At 31.8% G+C, this 7,949-nt stretch overlaps 1 long non-coding RNA gene across 1 annotated transcript; it reads left to right on the forward strand.

Moving 5' to 3' along the window:
- Nucleotides 1–5,910: 5,910 nt before the first annotated feature.
- LOC116342623 lies at nucleotides 5,911–6,509 on the forward strand. The gene is made up of 2 exons (XR_004201267.1): nucleotides 5,911–6,081; nucleotides 6,187–6,509. It is a non-coding gene; the product is annotated as an uncharacterized LOC116342623 (long non-coding RNA).
- The last annotated feature ends 1,440 nt before the right edge of the window (nucleotides 6,510–7,949 follow it).

The following is a 7,949-nucleotide window of genomic DNA, read 5'->3' on the forward strand; positions in this document are numbered from 1 at the left end:
TTTAAGTTACACACTTAATAATCTAATTAAAAAATTTCACAGATTTTTGGACGGATTTACAGTGTCACCATGATGATCTATCATACCGTTGAAGGAACCTAATAATTATGATGTTCGCAAATATGCTAATAGCAAATAGAATGAGCATATTCAGCAAAAAACCGCCTCAAGCACAACACTTTCTACACCATAAATGATTTATTTGCTTATTAGGTTACTATACTCACCAAAACAATGAATGTTAACACCAACACCCATTTTGAATAAAGAAATCAGATCTAATATTCAAAATTAAAAAAAAAACAGTTGATCTTTATACATTCGACTCAGAAAAAATCAAAACTATTACTATTTACTATTACGACCACTATTGGTGATCAAGCGGTTTCGTTGCAGCAATATTTGTAAATTATTTTTTCTATGATTGCATCAATGTAGAAAACGCAATATAAAAAAATGATTGGGGATCTGTCTGAAAAAGAAGAACCAAAGGTGCAAAGATCGTTCAAAATAAATAATTTTAACTCAATGTAATGTGTCAATTTTTTTCTTCAAGAAAATGTTGTGCCACCAATGCTGCTGTAAAAACAAGTCTGTTGTCGATTCAAGTTCATATTATTTGAAGCAAGGTACGCTTTATATATTTTTTGTATTATATGTTCGCAGCTCTATTATCCTTTTGATCAGTCGCACGACGGCCTTACCACAAGATTGGGATTTTATTTTCGTTTAAAGGCGTGTGTGCGCTTGGTGTTTTACAAAAAATTCAAGTGAAAAATACAAAATAATTTTTTAATGCTTTTTGTGTTGATTCAATGATGTTGAATTTCATTGATTTATTCATTCGAAAGTTGTTATTAGTTTTTAGTATCAATGGTCCTTTTGAAGCTAATAACAAAGTGAATATCGTTGTGATAGTTGTGGTGATTTCATTTTATTCACACGATCATGCAGGTAAACGTATAGAGAATTTAATTTTTGATTGATTGGCTCAGCTTATATTATATTAACCATTTCAGTTTCAGAACAGCAAGAACAGTACCCGTGTAGTATACGGGCGCTAATTTGAAGTCGCAGGCACTCTTATTCGCGCTATCGGAGATTCCTCTTTAAACATTTTCGCATAAAGACATAGCAACAGAATATGAGTTTTGCATACAGTACATACAGTCGACAGAGTCACTTACTAGCATAGCACACAATATGAATAGTATGCACAATGTGCATAGTGTGCTATGATATTGAGCGACTCTGTGGACTGTATGTACTGTATACATAACTCATATTCGGTTGCTGTGTCTTTATGCGAAAATGTTTAAAGAGGAATCCTCGATAGCGCGACAAAATATTTTGCGCTCTCGGTCATTCCTCTTCCAAAGCGCAAATAAGAGCGCCTGCGACTTCCATTTAGCGCCCGTATACTACACGGGTAAGTTGAATCAGAAAGATCACAAGAACCAAATGAAACTTTTTTTAAACAAATAAGCAAATTTATAGAATTTCCATTGTATTCATCCTTTTCAAAGATCTAGCAGAGTTCGAAGAACTGCATTGCACGATGCCATTCGTGCAAGGAAGTGATGAAATTTTGTTACTTTGGCTGAACTATTCATCAAGTTAAAGCTAGTTGTATCATTCATTATGCAAGGAAATGAAACAGCTGCAAGGGCCCTTATTGAAAATGGTGCAGATATAAACGAAAAAGATCGTATCAATTTTTAATAAAAAATCTACTTCTATATCCATTTGAAATCAAGGTATCAGTCAACAGTTGATCAAATGAAAATTCCGAAATGTATGTACAGCATGACTTCGGCTATATGGAGCATATTTTAAAAAATGCAACGCAAAATATGAGTAGCAAATATATATTTATTTTTTAAAAAAATGAGCAATTGTAAACCATTTAAATATGTAGAAGTAAGCTTGCATATCGATAAGAAGGTCAAATATAATATTCCACTCATTGTTCTTCGAATATCGAAGAAAATGTCCAGAAATTATATTCGTCTCCTGTAAACATACAGCATTGAATAATTGAGAAGCTCAATATAAATAATTATGAGAATCACATTTCCCCGGATATTGAAAACCAGGTGTGTTTTTCAATGTAAAAGCCATTTAACGTGATCAATTGCAACTGACTTTTTACTGAATTTTCATTAAATATAAACTCGCATTATTAAAATCTTTCAGTTGTTGACTGGTATTTGAACCAAGCTAACGTTTTACCAAAAAAAAATATTTGAATTATAAAACGTTGGTAATTTCGAAAACAGGGTGAGTATGAGTATAGATAAATGTAAAAAAATGAATGTAACAAATGATGTTTCAAATATTAAATCATTGATGGATTTGATTTAACTTTTTTCAAATCAAAATAAAAAGTCAAATCAATTGTGTCCGTAAGAATAAATATGGCAATACAAAAACGGAATCTGAAGAACGTTAGATAATTTTTTTTTACACAGTACAACTCCATACAAAAAAAATAATGTAACGTTCTTTAGATTCCGTTTTTGTATTGCCATATTTATTCTTACGGACACAATTAAATCATTTCATTTGATTTAAAATACACACGACCATCCAAAATCATGATTTGTTGATTTTACAAATCATTTGATTTCAAATCTGAAAGCCCTGAGTATAGTTTGTATGTTTTTAAAAATGTGATTCAAATTTTTTTTCATCCGTTTGCAAAAGAGCGATCGAAAATGGATGCGCATTCACGATTTCAGAGATGCATTTTTCAATGGAACCGATCGCTTTTGCAGTTTGTTGGTCAGGATATTATTGCGAAAGATTACAAACCAAATTTAATTACCTTTTTCGTATATGGATTGACTCTCTCTTCGTACATTTCTGAAATCTACACCTTTTTGTACTATGACGGATATATAAAAATACTTTCAATATTGTGGTTTTTGTTCGGTACGCAGGTATGTGTTTTCTTTATATACTTCAAGATGCCCGTTTCGGTTTTATTAACATAGGTTTATATACAGGGTTTAATGAGAATATACAATGCACGACATGCCGAAGATTTTCACTGGGCAATCTGCTTTATTCAAGACTTGTATAAAATCAACGAAAAAACTAAATCACGTGAACGCAAGGAGTACTTCGATAAATTTGCCTATTTTACTGAATTTTTTTTCAAAGCAATGACAATTACTTTTGCTCTAGTCTGTGTCGCATTTCTCTTATCTCCATTTTACTACTACTATATTGAAGGAAAGCTTTTACCTTCGATTCTGCTTTACTTTCCTCTATTTGATGAGACTACATTGATTGGCTTTGTTTTGCTAAATGTGTACGATAGTTGTCTTGATTTAGTGGCTTTAGTTGGTTTTGCTGCTCTCGAATTTCTGTCCGCAATCCTTATAATAAGCTCGTTGATTTTTGCCAAATTGATCTCAAGTGATTTGGAACAAATCAACATCGATTTGAGAGAAGGTGGCTCGAGAATCAAAGTGAAGTCACGATTAATAAACGTTTTTTTAATGCATCAAGAGATGGATGAGTATGCGAATCCTATTAATTTTTTTTTAATGGAAATATTTCATCAGTGTTAACCTTTTCAGGTACATGCAACGTATTGATAAAATCTCTTTTCTAACGATTTTTGCGGAGATTTCAACAAGCTTTTGTGGTGCTATTGTCTGCTTTTACGCTATTTTGACGGTAGTTTCTTTTTTGTTTTCCTTTTGTGGTTTTAATTTTCGATTCGTTTTGCTGAAATGTTCCATTTTTTGTTTTGAAGACTCATTATATGCCTATTTATGGTTCAATTATACTACTGTTGAATCAAATATTTATTGCTTGTATGCTGGGAAACTGCGTTGAACTAACTGTATGTATTCATTTAAACGAAGTCAACCTAATTGCATAGCTAATGTGCACGATATCTACCGAAGATGTGTAATAAGCCTTCTTTCACTTTCAGCATAGTCGCATCTATGATTCTGCAATACATTTAAATTGGGATGAGTTTGATATTCGGGATCAGTGTTTTTATCGATTTTTCATTCGTCGATGTCAAACTCCACAATTACTAACCATTGGGGGATTTATTCCATTGAATTTGAACTCTTGCGTAAAAGTATATATTCAATTTAATGTTTGATTTTTTTTTAAATTATGAACAGAAAGTTCAATCAATGGCGAATTTTACCGTCAATTTTTAAGTTATACACTTAATAATCTAAAAAATTCACAGATTTTTGGACGGATTTACAGTGTCACCATGATGATCTATCATACCGTCGAAGGAATCTAATGATGTCCGCAAATATGCTAATAGAATGAGCACATTCAGCAAAAAACCTTCTCAAGCACAACACTTTCTACACCAAAATTGATTTATTTGCTTATTAGGTTACAATATTCACCGAAACAATGAATGTTAACATCAACACCCATTTTGAATAAAGAAATTAAAAAAAAAACAGTTGATCTGTATACATTCGACTCAGAAAAAATCAAAACTATTACTATTTATTACTATTACAACCACTATTTTTATAATAATAATAGTGATGATTAAACGGTTTCGTTGCAGCAATATTTGTAAATTATTTTTTCTATGATTGAATCAATGTAGAAAACGCAATATAAAAAAATGATTGGGGATCTGTCTGAAAAAGAAGAACCAAAGGTGCAAAGATCGTTCAAAATAAATAATTTTAACTCAATGTAATGTGTCAATTTTTTTCTTCAAGAAAATGTTGCGCCACCAATGCTGCTGTAAAAACAAGTCTGTTGTCGATTCAAGATTTTTAGCTTACCACAAGATCTGGATTTTATTTGCGTTTAATTAGGCGGTGTGTGCGTTTGGTGTTTTACAAAAAATTGAAGTGAAAAATACAAAATAATTTTTGCTTTTTGTTTTGATTCAATGCTGTTGAATTTCATTGATTTATTTATTCGAAAGTTGTTATTAGTTTTTCATATCAGAGGTCCCTTTGAAGCTAATAACAAAATGAAAATCGTTGTGATAGTTGTGATTATATTAATCATTTCTGTTTCAGAACAGCAAGAACAGTAAGTTGAATCAGAAAGATTACAAGAACCAAATGGAACTATTTTTAAACAAATAAGCAAATTTATAGAATTTCCATTGTATTCATCCTTTTCAAAGATCTAGCAGAGTTCGAAGAACTGCATTGCACGATGCCATTCGTGCCAGTAAGTGATGAAATTTTGTTACTTTGGCTGAACTATTCATCAAGTTAAAACTAGTTGTATCATTCATTATGCAAGGAAATGAAACAGCTGCAAGGGCCCTTATTGAAAATGGTGCAGATATAAACGAAAAAGATGATCATCTAAGTGCGCCGCTACATTTCGCAATTGAACAAGGTAGGTATTCTTGCTAACCAGTTAAGCTACTGTACGAAATAAGTTGCGATTAATGAAAGAAATGACAAGCAACTGTATCAATTGTTTCAATTCTAGCTAATTATTAAAAAAAAATAAGGAATCTAGTTACTTTAATTGCAAATTCAATTTTAGATTAGGATGGGAATTGAATTTTAGGTAGCACAAATTATATCAAAGCAAATATATTCAACTAAAATATCTTTAAAATATCTATTTTCACAAACAATAATTTCGTGTTCGATATGTGTTCTGACTCTTCTATATAATGTTATAGAATAATTTAACAAAAAAAAAAATACAAATAAGAGCATCGTTTGATCTATATAACTGTTTCTGTTCGAAAATGTGTATATATGTTTAAAGCCATTACGACTTTTACTATCCGTATTAGAAGAATTCACGCTTCGTGTACACTCGGCACATCTTCGCTGCTTAGGCGAATATCAGCAGTAGAATTCACTGCGACATGGTCAAAAAACATCAAGTAGCCATATGTAAATGTTTCATTCTCTTTTGTGCGAACTTTCTTTGACTGTGTATAGCTGTGAGCAAACACATGCATTAGGTGCACAACAGTTCGCAGTGAACTCAACGGCTGATATTCCGTAAAGCAGCGATGATGTGCCGAGTATACACAAAGCGTGAATTGTTCTAATACGCGTTACTGAAGTCGTATTGGCATTAAACAACCATTAGGTATATTTTATCTATCATTCTAATTAGACGAATTCTGTAATGGAATAATTGGATTTTTTATTGGCAATATTCTCTTTAATCAAATTTCCTACTCTTTTAACTCAGGTATTAAATAAACAACCAATATAAATGTGTATGGAAAGGGGAATAGAACTATGAATAGTAATGCATTTTTAAGATGAAAAGCAATCAAGATTCTTAGTTTTTTTTCTAATTTTGTGTTGATCCATTTAATATAACCGTCGGAGTTTATGTTTGTAGAATGACGCAAAGCACATGATGCAAGTAGACGACGCAATTTAAAGCGACCTTTCATAGAAGTATACATCATATCTTGATCCGTCTTGATTCGCATTTTGGAGGAAAAACAAAAACAAATCATGTACGAATAGAAAAATTTCAATAAAGTTGTCAAATTCAAACTTCAATGAACAATTTATTATTTTGTACGCCATTTCTTTTTCAGTTTGCCGTTTTTTTTTCAGAGAAAATACAACCTCAAATAAGGTTATTGTGCATGTATTGTCTTGGTGGGTAAGTATTAAATTCATTACACAATGCGTTTGAATAGATTCGTTGGCAATGAACTCATTTGTCTTGAAAACAAAAATAAATCCTTTATGAGATCTCCTCATCAAGCTCCAAAATTAAAATAAAAACAGAAAATTTTATTTTAAAGAAATGTCATTTATCATGTCATTTATCGAATGACGCGCATTTTTCCCTTTCGAATGACTCCACACAACGTTATAATATGATATTCGCTTTGCCATCAAAATATGCCTTTGTGTTTGCATTTATTGCTTCACGATTGCGATGCTTATTATTGCCGCCACTGTGTTGTTCGTGATTGTGTGCATCAGAGAACATAAAATTTAAAAAAAAAAGAAAAGACTCATTGTTTCTTTTCGCAACAACAATAATGTTTCTTGTTGTCCAACACAAACCAAAATTTGGTTACAATCAGCTCTATGCATGTGCAAATATTATGAATTTTTAATTTGGTAAGGAAAAACATGCAATCAGTTTTATTCAACACATCTCAGACACGTAACAAGCACATGTTCTCCTCCTCTGAAAGTGTCACAGAAGAAATGCGATACACTCTCCCTCCAAACAATACCGTTAATATTGAATTTTGTCGATCTCGCCGGCGAGGTGGTTTTTTTATGCACTAAGAGAATTCATATTACGAACAGTAATCGACTGCGAAACAGCACTTGAATGTATTTGTAGCAGCCAAGTATAGCGAATATGCGCATACATACTAACGTGTCGCCTGATACAGAAATTGTTTGAGTGTTTGTGTATGTACCAATCAAAGCATCCACATTTTCTGGGTTGCAAACGACAGACAGTGTGGTTTAACATTTACTTTGGAACGTTTAAACAGTACACTTGACATCGTGCATTTATCAAGAAACATACAGCCGTTTAGTTTCGGTAAGAAATCGATCAGTTTTGAAATTATTCAACAACGACTCAATTTTTTATTGCTTGTGATTTTTTTTCCTCTTAAATTTGTGTTTTTTTTTGTGCATAAAAACCACGTGCATTTTTTTTGAACATTTTTTTTATTTTCAAATTTGTGTTTCTATTAAAAAGTGAACAAAGAATCGTTTGAACAAGTTTAAATTTTGCAAAAAAAAAAATCAATTTTCAGTCGTTCTCCAATTGAAGTCTGTCGAAAATGTGTTCATAACAATACAAGTCTCAAACTCATTCATTTCAAATTCACACTGCACCGCGTGTATGCACTGCTCAATGTACCTAGTCGTATAATGGATTTTTTTTGCTCAATCACACCAGTGCTGCACAATCGAACGATTATTGTCATTTCTGTTTTATTCTGATTTACATGTGATTTC

The sequence above is a fragment of the Contarinia nasturtii genome, unplaced genomic scaffold, assembly GCF_009176525.2.
Source record: "Contarinia nasturtii isolate CC-2019 unplaced genomic scaffold, AAFC_CNas_1.1 Cnas_scaffold_864, whole genome shotgun sequence".
Lineage (NCBI taxonomy): Eukaryota > Metazoa > Arthropoda > Insecta > Diptera > Cecidomyiidae > Contarinia > Contarinia nasturtii.